The sequence below is a fragment of the Amblyomma americanum genome, chromosome 3, assembly GCF_052857255.1.
Source record: "Amblyomma americanum isolate KBUSLIRL-KWMA chromosome 3, ASM5285725v1, whole genome shotgun sequence".
Lineage (NCBI taxonomy): Eukaryota > Metazoa > Arthropoda > Arachnida > Ixodida > Ixodidae > Amblyomma > Amblyomma americanum.
Window position 1 is genome coordinate 217,928,729 of NC_135499.1, and position 12,975 is coordinate 217,941,703.

The window sequence follows — 12,975 nt, forward strand, 5'->3', positions numbered from 1 at the left end:
GGATCTCAGAGGCTACGCTGTACCGCCATTCACTTCAAAACGGTTGAAACCCGTCCTTATCGGTAACGACGTCAGGATTTTAAATCGACAGGCTGGAAATTTTTATGCCATAGCATAAATAAGGCAGGTGGCAAGAGTCACCTGCCAAGGTTGGCACACGGAAGAGACACCTGTGGCTTGCCACCTGCCACTGTTGCCATGAGGCAAAGGGGAGATAGGGAAATGCTCCCTCCTCTCCTCTAGTAGGGGAGAGCAGTGAGAGATCGGAACGTGGCTGTCACGGAAAGAACATTGTCACCTGCCAATGTTGGTAATGCACGGTATGTGCGCTTTGTATGGCATGTGTGGTCGTGCATGACAACTCAAAACGAGGTTCTCATGTTATCATATTGTCGCAGCTATAGCAAATTCAATTTTTTCGGCAGTGAATGGGTGTTCAAAGCGTCAACATAGCCAGAAGGAGCAAGTGAATCAATTTTTGCTGGTAACAAGAGTATAAGGGAGTTGTTCTCTGCAGTGTCCTTTAAGAATATATATTTTTTTTTTTGGGGGGGGGGGGTGCGGAAGCACTACTTCACGAGGTCAAACCGGCTCATCGGTTTGTATGATGCTTGAATTTTAGGATTTTTTGCCAAATCATAAATAAATAAATACTGACGAGACTAGTGTTGAATTCCAATGGCAGATCCGGATCAAGTTTTTCTGCTCTGTTGGGAGCAATCGTATTCCAATGGCAAAATGGGAGTGCGAGTTGTCTGTTCTAATGGCAGATCGGGATCAGACGTCAATCCCGGATCGCTCCGTGGAGCAGCGATATTTGCTCCGCCGAAATCGGCAGATTTGACCGGAACCCCGCGCGACGTTTTAGTTTCCCGCGTCTGCTTCCGGTCACGACCGGCCGCTGCGTTCCTGTCGTCGCTACGCGGTGATCCGGGCAACGTACAAGCTGGATTTTTTACTTTTTTAAAAATTGAATTGTCCCAAATGTAATTATTTTTCGTTTTGTTCGCGTCCGCACAAGTTAAAACAAAAAATTTTCTTAACAGGATGTCAATTCCATCGCGGTCAATTCTTTGTGACCGCTTTTAAGACCGAAATCGTTGACTTGTTTGAACCTCCCGCGCTTTCTGACGTCAGACGACGCGTACTCTCTAAGCCTAGCAGCTCTGTAAATAAGGAAGCAATCTGAAAGTTTGGCGCCTTTCATCACTAGATTTTGTGGTGCGGGCATCATCACACAAAGCGAAAGCTTCGTGCGCTTTTTGTTTACCGTGAACGTGAAAGACAGAGTGGCGGCAAGGACGAATCGCTGGTGAAGCGAGAGGCCGCGCTTCGACGGGCGCCGCCATGTTGCCGGAACTTGGAGCTATTCTTGCGCTGAAGTGCCCCCTCGGGAGCGCATGCATTCCATTGGCAAAATGGGAGGGAGTGATCTCCGCCTGAACTACGCGCTCCGTTTGTGATCCGGCGGAGCGCTCTCGATCTGCCATTGGAATGTAACATAGGATTTGAACCCTTGGCGGCGCGAACAGATCAGCTTCGCTGGCCACTGCATGCGAACACTCTCGCCGCAGATGATCACGCCTCTTGTCAAACTGCGACACATTCTCGCACTGTGCACTGCACACCGTCTTCTTCCACCACTAACACTACTATCAAACTAATATTCGCTCTTTGAGCTATGTGGCGGTAGTTGCAGAAAGATGTGCGCTGCATGCGCTGGCATGGAGAACATTGTGGCAGAAACACGGCACTAGAGCAGTTAAAAACTGTTAAACCACTGTTAAAAACTCCCTGTCAATGTTTTATGTTACAAAAATCGGCTTTCTTCAGATCTGCATGCACTATTTAGGCAGAAAACTGTTGGTTTTGAATGTAAATAACGAGCTGTGCCTAAACGTGTTTACCGGTCACAAAACGGGTCTGCGGCAGAATAGCTTCAGGTTGTGTACTGGCTTACCATGCCTATATGATGAAATTTTTGGCAAGTGCACGGGCGCTGTAATGCGTCGCCACAAGTCATCGTGGCAATACAATCTGGCATTGAGGCGGCCCGGTCTTTGCTCTCTCGGCTCTTGTTGCGCTGGAATGCCGCCACGTGATCCTGCGTCCCGTGACGCATCAACACCTGTGCCGGCGCCAAGCTGCGGTGCAGTTCTCGCACTGCCGGATGTTCGCCAGCTGGAACAGCGCTCTAATTCGTGCCCAGCCGATCGTCCACAAGCAACAAACCAGCACCAACTACGGCATCGCCACAGGCGAATGGGCAACGCAGCTCGACGAGGGTGAGGAAAAAATTGCCCGAATTTCTCTTAGAACCCCGTTTTACGTGAGGGGTCGCGCATCCTTCGTGTAAAACGCCATAATGCAATAATGGCTTCTTAGTAAGCGTGCCGCAGTGTAACACTCCGTCTTTTAATAAATTAAATTGCATGCACAATATGCAACTAATTTATACAAACGCAAGTATACATCACCGCTGCGTTTAATTAAAATCCCAACCTTTAAAGAAATGCGTCGTCGGTGTCATGAGTTTCAGAACCGGAAGTGACAACTATGCGTTTAGATGTATCTTCATTGAGTCCGTGTCGCCACCTCTAGACACCTTTGGGACAACATCTAACCACGACATGTACGACCCGGAGAGATGTCTGGTTGCTGACAGACAGACGTGTAGGGGTCCGGAAACACAACTATGAAAGAATGACACAAAAATTGAAGGGGACACTCAAGCTTCGCCGTAAGGAAATGACGCGATAGCTAATGTGGTAACGCCCACATATGCAGAACTGGTCATTCTCTCCTTTTCATTCATAGATCCCTGGGAGTCCTCATATCTCTCCTGGCGCAGTGGTGCAGCGGTTAAGCTATGTGCCACTGTCCTGCGGTGGCAGGTGCTGCCGCCGGTGGGGCTGCTTGTGCGACGCAGGTTGCTCTTCCCGAGCAACCTGCCGCGGTCAGTCATTAATTTAAGTGCAACCTGCCACAGTGCCATGCCGACGACGCCGAAGACTGCGCTGGATTATCTGGGACACGAGCTCCTTAACGCTTCCGTGTTAAAATTCAATTAAAAGACATTAACAGCTTATTGCTATCGCAATGCCGACACATAATGTAATTCGGTGTCCCTGTTAACTTTTTCCATATCTTTACATATCGGTAAATAAACTTTCCTCTGCAGCGCGCACTGTCACCTCACGGAAGAAAGGGACAATCGGATATTAGAGGGTTCGGTGTTCCTTCGGTTCACGCTCATCCAGCCAGCGGCTGGATGAACAGGTTCTGATGAAAGATTACAGAACGAACGTATGTTAACAAGACTTAGTAAAAATATCGTTTAGTTGTAAAACTGCAGACGTGTATGACAATAAATTGTGCTCGTATCTTCTTTCTCCTATTTTTATGGTGTTTCCCATATACAGGGTGTTGCGCCACCTAGGACTTTACACTATTTTTAAAGATAGGATTTTTTAGTTAGAAGAGCGCTTTCTTCGGCATAGCATTGTCAGTGGTGTAGTACATCAGAATACATCTAAGACGTGTTAACTGGCAGGCTGGTTAACTAAAATTGAATAGTTAACTTTTTAACTATTACTGCTAGGCTCGCTATTAATTTAGATGTCTGTAGCTCACCGTAAGTAATATCAATATCAGTCTAGAATTTCGAAAGCGCGGTTACCCTCTTCCACGGTGTACACCATGCCCTCGACGTTGTGGCCCAACAGAGCGACGAATTAAGTGCACTGGAGGGGTTGATTTGTCTGCAAGCCTATCGAAAGTGCATGCATTTTGTGCGCGATGTAACGAAAATTTCTTCTTCCACAGCGCCGATTGGTAACCGCCGTTTCGAAATTCTAAAAACTGATATGTATATTATCGTGGGCTTCACGCCTCTGAATAATTAAGAAACCTAACAACAATAGTTAAAAACTTAACTATTCAATATTAGTTAACCAGCCTGAGTTAGTTCGTCTTCGTGTATTCTGATGTACTACACCGCTGACAATGTTATGCCCAAGAAAAAAGCGTTGTTCTAACTCAAAAAGCCTATTTTTAAAAATTGTGTAGTCACGGTTCATGCGGCAAATTATGAATTATATTCCCCTATTATGTTCCCACTAACGATGGCGGGCGACGTGATCCAGTTCGTCAATCCCCGTGAGGCCCGCCGTACCCCCTCTCCACTTACCGGATCTAATCCAGCAGTCACAGTGCGCCACATCGTATCCATTTTCCTCACCTCTCGACTCAGCTTGGCGACCGCGGTTAACCTCCCGCCACCCGTCGCCTCCCACCGACTCTCCTTCTCTCCACTATCCTCCTTCCCTCTTCCTCTCACGCTTCCCCTCACCCCCGCTGCTTCGCACGCCGGACACTTTTTGCGCTAATGAGTTCTAATGCTAACAGATTAAAACATTTCTTTCCTCTGGCGATCGTTGATGTTTCTTCTTTGCAAATATTTCGGCGATGCTTTAAATAAATTTAAACGCGCAAAAGCTGAAGCATGAAAGTCAGAATATTCGCTACTATCCACTCTGCTGATTTCAAGGAAGATAATTTATGAGCGAGCAAAATGACATGTTTGGTGCACGAGGGCCAATCTAGCTACGCCAAGCTGAAAGCGACGCGGAAGAAAATTGTAACGCGTTTTCAGCTCGCCGGAATTCGTGACGAGGAAGCTAAGTTGTCTGCTTAAAAGGCCGACTTCATTTAATCCGAATGTGGGTGGCATATTATCATCAAGGGCGTGGGGGCATCGGTCATATCCTTGATACTGGTCTGCGCGTGAAAAGGAAAAAAATGCACCATTTCGGGAAGGGATTGAGGGGGTGGAGGGAGAATGCAGGCACGCGATTAACGCCTTCTCGAAGAGGATCCATTTTCAAGCTACAGTGTCTCAGGTGAGCGCATCGTATGCGGCTGTTCCACCTCGCTTCGGACAATGCGATGGCGTACGCGAGTAGCGCTCGGCAACGTTTACCGGAGTGACAGCGTCTATCAGTTCGTACGTGTTGACAATCTCTCGCAGCTTCAAGGTGTAAGGCCACGTCTGATACACGAGGGTTCACTGGCCGCATGTGCTGATAGCGGAGAGAAAGTCTCGTGCTTATAAGGGCAATGCTGCGGTTTCAATCCTATAGTTATTGCAGACGAAAGTACTTTCAATGGACCTTGGCCCCGACGCGAACGTGTAAACGCAGGAAATCCGGCCGCTTACCCACAGATGACTTCCGCCAAGAGCTGTAATGGGTTATGCACTTAAGCGATATCCACTATAGTCGCACACCGGAGGCAGAAAATTGGATCTGGGGCTGTAGCGCAGGGGGCCATCGAACGAAATTCACCCAGCAGCAGCAGATTGGCCCTCCTCGGTTTTCTTTGTAGCTTTTTGTCGATGCTCCTCGAGCAGCCGCCACACCTGCGCCGTTCCAATGGGTTTGTTTTTAAAACAAGCGCGGTAAAGTGCGTGCAAGACCGGCGGTTAGCCCACTGCGCCGTGGCCGACTGCGAAAAGACGAGGCCTTGCAAGGTCGCGTTCGAGCCGCAAAACGGAGCCGACGCGTGGACCCCTGGTGTTTCGAGGGCGGGGGCCCTCGCATGACGCACCGGATGTCCCAGAGACAAGCAGCGAAGGGTGGGAGAGCGACTATGTAGGGGGGGGGGGGGGGGGGGGGGGGCAGTGAGTGCGGTTCCGGCTGTGTGTTCGCCTTCCTTGTGTTTTCGTGTTTTTGTCTGTATGTCAACGGAAACGCGTGTCTTCATGGAATTCACGCTGTGGTCGCGAATCAACAACCCCGCGAGCACCGGCGGGCTGTTTGCTCCTTCAGTTTGAACAAAATTCTCCTGACTCGCTGTGACAAGCCCATTCCCTATTGATAACTAGTGGGTCCCCAGCACTCTGGGCAAGGGGATTTAAGGGCGGCTTTTTTGGCGCGAAAAGGGCAATCGAGGGAGATCGGAGGGCAGATCTGATCAGGGCAGATGGATTCTAGATAGGAGAGGCGAAGGGACTCGCGGAACTCTGAGAGAGACTTCGCTTAGGAAGAGTTTGATGAACGAGTCAGAGCATCGTGACAGGTGACAGGCAGAGCGGCGCTAGTACCCCTCTGGCCTGGTGTAATTGCTCCGCTTGACCCGTGCAATAAAGTGCATAGTGTCCCGAAGAAGTTGCCCAGTTTGTTCCGCAACGTGTCGCCGGATCGCCAAGCCATCAGTAGACATCAAGATCAACACCATCGATATTCGATCACGAACTTGCAAAATTTAACTGGACGTTTCTGGACTCTCTTCGGAATTCCAGCGTTCCCTTACTAGGCTACTTCTTTATGCCAAAAGACATGCTGTTGCAATAAAAAAAGGTCAAAAGTAAGCGCATAAAAAGAGTAAAAGTAGAATGGACAAATCCTGATGACATCAACGCAGAACGAGGAGTGCGCATATGGTCGGCTTTTGAAAGTGGTGCATTGTAGTCGGCATGCCAGCGGCAACTCTCTACCCGAGTTCCTCGGCGTTTCTTGGCACTCAGATGAGTACAGCGAATCATTTACCGTCAGTGTGATTGGAGCTGCCGGATAATGCGTTTGTATCTTAGGGAGGTTGAACGTCCCAAAGCGACTCAAGCTATGAGGGACGCCATAGTGACGGGCTCCGGAAATTTCCATCACCTGGGGTTCTTTAACGTGCACTGACATCGCTCAATACACGGCCCTCTAGAATTTCGTCGCCATCTAAATTCGATCGCCGCGGCCGGGATCGAACCCACGTCTTCGGGTGAGCAGCCGAGTGCCATAACCACTGAGCCACCGTGGTGGCTTTCGTAATGAAAGTACTGCATGCGTTAACAGTTTGACCGGGACACAATCACTCAACCAGTCATGCAATTTCATGATCACGCAATGCTGGGGCGACGGGGCGACGGACTCGTCAAGCCGCCTATTGACGGCTTTTTTCTGTCGTCCTCCATCTGTGTACTGCACATGGTGGAAATAAAGTCTTGTTCTTCTTCTTCTTCTTCTGGTTTCATGATAATGCTGATCCAATAATTATGCTGATGAAATGATCATGATCATGCTGATTTCATGATCATGCTGGTCCTGCCGTGTTTCTCTTTTGTCCCCATATTTCGCGCCGCTTTCTTTGTGAAGTATGAAACGAAGTACAACTCGAGCATATCGACCCTTGCACCGACGTCTGCCGCCTCCCGCCTGTGACCGTTAACAGCGTACCCCCCCCCCCCCCCCCCCCCACACACACACACTTTCTTTCTCTCACCCTTTAGTGCTGTCACAGAATGGCTCAGCTGGGCACAGTCAGGCCGACCAGTCAAGACAACTCACCGTAAGTACGTTCTTTCGTTGTTCACTTCTGCTTGGCACCAGCTCTGCTTGTCACCACATCTGTTCAATTGTCACCACCTCTGCTTGGCACCATTGGCACCACGGTTTCTCGCAACAGTACAGGGGAGACATGGTGTAAAAGTTGTTCATGTTACGAAATGTGAGAGGCTTTGATGATAAACAATCGCATATGACTGGCCCGTTCGCCCCAGCGCGCTCAGTACGAGCTGCTTGAAAGGCGGCTAGGTGTTTGCTGCTGACCTAATTCCTTGCATCCGTGCCCGAGTTTCTCGAAAAAAACATTACTCATGACGTCTGAACGTGATGGGTATCAAAACAAGCCCGCTCATAAGAAAAGCTCGTGGAAATCAGCTTCGCATATTCATCATCATCATCATCAGCAGCAGCAGCAGCAGCAGCAGCCTGACTACGCCCACTGCACGGCAAAGGGCCAAAGACCTCTCTCGTGTATCTCCAATTAATCCTGTCCTTCGCCAGCTGCGCCCACCGTATGACCGAAAACTTCTTAATCTCATCCGCCCACCTAACTTTCTGCCGCCCCCTGCTACGCTTGCCTTCTCTTGGAATCCACTCAGTTATAACCTCTTAAGGACCAGCGGTTATATTGCCTTCGCATTACATGCCCTGCCCAAGCCCATTTCTTTGTCTTGATTTCGACTAGGATGTCATTAACCCGCGCTTGTTCTCTCACCCACTCTGACGCACTCAAAAACCATGATATCTGTCCACGATGTGATAACCAAGGAACATCACGACGGCTAGCGTGCCGTGGTAAATTGGAGTGGACCCTGAAAGATTTCCGCAAAAATAGTGTATTGAGAGTCCGGATAACTTTACGCGACGTCACACGCGTACCGGTTCATACGACACCCTTGAAAGCCACTTATCATCACTTGTGGACGAATCTCGTCACTTTCAGGTTTTAGCGTAAGCGCGTATTGGTGCACTAGCACTAGGGCTTGCACTCCGCCGAAAAGCCGTTGTCTGTCTGTATGGTCCCTCCGCAACCTGGAAGAGCTGGGCGCCAACCGCCTGGGTGGAATGTGGGCCACCTAGGTCACGTGACGTCATTACAAACTGCCCATCGGACTGAGCAAACTGCCCAACGCGGTGGGCGGCAGTTCAATTAATGGTTAGTTGTTAGCGGTTCGCCATGAAGAGCAAAGTCTCACAAGCCTCACCGATGGCAGCACCTGCCATCGCAGGGCAGTGGCGCGTCGCTTAGCCGCTGCACGAGGACTCCCAGAGATCTATGAATGTACGAATGTGGAGAATAACCAATTCTACTGCAGCACACGACTAAAATATGCAATATCTCGCAAACTTACATCATATAATATATGATAAACCAATTCAAATCAAGCAAAACTATAGAAAGTCAAGTTACACCACGCAAATCCAGGACTAATCGCGCTAGCACGCGATAATTTGTGACTAAAGCTCCAAGCTAAACAGCCCGTGACTTTTTTCGTCTCACGGAGAACCACACAATAAAAAACACCAATGTAGCCTCCTGCTTTTCTTTTCTTTCAGTGGAAGATTTCCCAACACCACTCAAGTATAGTTCCGTTTCAGACGAAAGCATTTGTGGTACCGATCGGGTCGTTGCTATCAATTTACGAACAATATGTTTTTGTCAAGCCGATACGCTGATTCCAACAACGCTGACTCTTCCAACGAGATTGCGTGGCCGCTTTAATTTGGGAAAAATAAATGCCCGCGGAGTTTAAAAAATACCGCATGACAGCGCGCTCCGTGCGCCCGAATGCGCCGCAGTAATAGCGCTCTCATCCGTGCTTTGTAAAAAACATCGCTCGCTTCGCGCCTTTCGTGCTGCCCACGACAGGGCTTCGCGTTGTGCTTGGTTCCAAGATAAGCGCCGGTTGGTTCGGGCGGCAGTCGAAAGAAAGCCGGCTCCCGTTTCTGAGGCGATAATTGCGCTCTCACGCTAGCAGATTGTGGAATGCGTCGCCAGCCGCCGCCGGTAACGCCAGAGCCGAGCAAAGATAAAAGCCCTTTCTCGTAAGCGAAGGCACGGCGCTGACGGTGCTTTTACAAATAACGGATGAGAGCGCTGTAATCGTGGTGCATTCGGGCGCACGGAGCGCGCTGACACGTGGTATGGTATAAACTCCGCGGGTTTTCGTTTTTCCAGAATGAAAACGGCCACGTCAAGGCTATTTCGTTGAAAGTGCCTGGGTTGGGCAATATTTGTGGAGCTCCACAACTTTCCTATTGACGCCTAAACGTTTCAAGCTATATTTAAAAACTTAATTTATCTCGTTTTATTATTCCAGTAGGATGAGCAAAAAAATGGTACTGAAACTTTAGACAAACCGCAACTGCATCCACGCGATTTCAGTTCCGAAGAACGCTTAGGTGGAAATCACTGGTGCCGACAGCATGTTGTACGTACTACCTCCAGCACCTCGGCGGCTGCAAGTACCTGGTGTGCGTGCGATCCCAGGTACAAGCCACTAGGTTATCAACGTCCGGGGCCGTGAACCTCGGAAACCAACGTATTCCCGTCGGTCCAGTGGGCCCGCCGGTTGTGTGTGTCACCACTTACCGACTGCCCCTAATCGTGCCGGACGACGTCCTTGTCGCGGCGTTGACCCCCCTCAGGCAAGTTGAGTGGCATCCAGCATGCGGCCTTCAGAGACAACCCGCGCAAGTTCACCAGCAAGCGGGTGGTCCGGCTCGAGATGCGAACACGGTGCCTGCCCAACTTTATGTCCATCCAGGGCCACAAGGTCATGTTAGAGCACCGGGGGATGCAGCGAGTCTGCGCTCGATGCAACCAGGCGGGCCACAAGGCAGCGGGATGCAAGACCCCGAGGTGCGAACGGTTTGCACTCTGCGGCCATGTCACCGAGGGCTGCACTGCGGCGGCCTGTCAGAGGTGCGGCGGGAAGCATGCCACTGCGGACTGCACGCAGCGGCGGCGGCCCATGCGCAGCAGGTGGCAAACAGTGAGCCGGAGCACGACGCGGGGACCCACGGGAGCACGCACAGGGAGAGGCTTGCAGCGGCCAACGAGCCGGGCGCCGCTCCTCTCGTGGCGACGGAGGTTCGTGAGGGCCCCGATGCGCGCAGGGATTGATCTGGAGTCGCGGCTCACGTCACGGCAATCGGCGAGCTAGCGGCGGCAAAGGAAGCCGAACAGCAGCACCCACTCAAAAGAACCGCTTAAGTTACCTGCACCACCGCAGCCTGAGCTATCGCGAGAGTTGTCCGATAACATTCGGAGCTCGCTTCGGACACAGCCGGTGCAAGCCGGGCCCAGCCGGTGCCAGCGCCCGGCGCATTGGCGCTTACTGGGAAAGCGCGGGAAAGCGACGGGAAAGCGAACGTCGAGACGTTCGCGAGAGGCATTTCTTAAAATGAGAACAAATATGCAAACGAAAGCAAGGGGCATTCTGTGGATTCTGTAGGGCACGAGGAAAGGAAAGGCGCAGTAAATTCGCACTCTGGTTGGACGTCTGTACCACGCGGTAGAGAAGGAATGAAAGGGGAGAGGGTGAAAGAAAAGAGAAGGAGGAATAGGGGGCGTAGTGGAGTGCTCCGGATGAACTTCGACCGCCTGAACGTCTTTAAAGGGAGGCTGAGCAAAAGGTGAACGATGATTCAAAATGGAAGAGTTTTGAGTAGGCAAACCGAGGAGACGTGCGAGAGCATGTATTGCTTTGCTCATGGTATTGCATTGCTGGGTCGTCGGCACGTCTGGCGACGATATATTAGACTCAGGTTAAGCCCTGATCGAGGTTAAGCTGATCTGATCTGTCCGCGCCGACGAAGACGACACTGTGCCATGCACAGCGCGATAGTGTGTTGCAGTTTAATAGATGTCGTCAGATACGGCGATAGCACAGTGATCTCGTGCAGTGGCATGCGAAACTGATCTATTCTCGCCGCCGCGGCTTCGAAGTCTAGTCGCGGAAATATTTATTTATTTTTTATTTTTTTATTTCACACAAAAGAAACAACGTGGCGTCGCTGTTGCTATAGGCAACGGCTCAAAACCGTAAGATCCGTTGACGACAAGATTCATAGCCTGGGTTGGTGAACGCCCTTACAAATTTTTAGACTGTCAATAGACTTATGTCTATAAAGTCTAATGGCTGTCTATAGAAAAATTCTAGAGAACAGTCTATAGGCCATACAAATGCTATAGGCAGTCTATAGACAACCTATAGATTTATGGCCATACACTTTTAGTAGACTTTTGTCTATAGGCTATTAATAGACAAAAAGAAATATCTACAGGAAGGCAACAGAGTCTATAAGAGGTCTTTATACTGTCCACGGACCATTTTTATTTGGGCGTATGAGTGCATTTGCACTAATAATCAACGTTGGCCTGTATCGGTATAGATTACCGCATTGTAAGGACAAAGACGTTACTTTAACTGAAATCGGAGCTTTTATAACATAAGCTGGAAAATGTTAACATAAATGAAATATAGGTATTGCTTTCCTCAGGCGTCTTTGCTACCAAACTGCGGCGCGTCATCAATTTTTTTCTCGGGTCTTTGAGGCTAAGATAACACCGCCATTCATTTCCAAACCGTGATCACGGAGTGCTTTTCGGTATACTGTCGTCACAATTTTTAATACAGTGGCACGAATATTTTTCAAACTAATTTTCTCGGCAACTAATCCGTCTTTTGCTGTCGTACAAACGTTAGCATAGCCAGAAAGAGCAGCAGAATTAATATTTACTAAGGAGAAAAGTTGGCTGGAGTAGTCCTCACACTTAACATCGCACAAAACCCGAGCTTACTTTGCATTTCGCCTCCATCGAACCGCGGCCGCGTTAGGGGAAGTTCCATGAATAGTTCTTAAGAACGTAGCCCTAAACGGCCGTGTGCAGTTATGATACAAAATGAATGAATGCGCGACAGCAGGCTTGAGCTTTTGGTAGCACCGCAGCACCAAAAAAGAAAGAAAAAAAAACAAGAAAAGCTCCCCGACTTTTCTGTTTTCTCCAAAGCCCAGATGGGATAGCGATATGCGTATGACTCCCCACTCATCGGCAAGTGCGTGCGTGCGTGCGCGTATGAGAGAGAGAGAGAGAAAGAAAAAGAGGAAGGAGTTTTTTTTAAGCGAAATTTATTGCCCCTGGGCATCAATGATGGGTGAAGGTGTGATGAATGATGTAGTAGACATTAAATGAATGTAAAAAGGTTAGCTGATTTGATGAAGTCCTGTAGAGAACGATGGTACGGTCCCTGCGCCCAGGCAATGTATGAAGCAGGGTTGCTTGGTGAAAGACCTGCTACCATCAGGTGCCGGACCCTTGTAGGCTTGAGAGCTGGGCAGTCCCACAGTAAGTGATGTATATCGGCTTTAGTGTCCTCGTGTTTACATATCGGGCACCCTGGCCGAGGATACAAATCTCGGTACTGAGGCCACTTCCGAGTGACGGCTGATGTGAGGGCAACCCCGACCCAGATCCTCCTAAGCGCAACCTCCTCTGCACGGGTAAGACCGCCGGAGAGGGTTACCGCACACGGAGGGATGAGAGCACGTGTGCGGCGCCGGAGGAGTTCCTTTCTTGATGAAAGGAGGGTAAAATTGTCCAAATGAAGGAGCCGAGACGGTGATGAGTTTGTAT

The 12,975-nt window shown here is 49.8% G+C and overlaps 1 protein-coding gene across 4 annotated transcripts in view; it reads right to left on the bottom strand.

The window, feature by feature from the left end:
• LOC144126084 (arylsulfatase B-like) overlaps nt 1–10,540 on the bottom strand; it is a 63,874-nt gene extending 53,334 nt beyond the window's left edge. The window contains exon 1 of one of the 4 annotated variants that reach the window (XM_077660004.1): nt 9,928–10,538. The gene's annotated coding sequence lies outside the window, so the exon portion shown is untranslated. Of the gene's footprint in view, nt 1–5,218; nt 5,491–9,927 lie in introns of those variants that run through there. The other 3 variants (XM_077660006.1, XM_077660012.1, XM_077660010.1) reach the window with 3 other exon arrangements.
• Nucleotides 10,541–12,975: the final 2,435 nt, after the last annotated feature.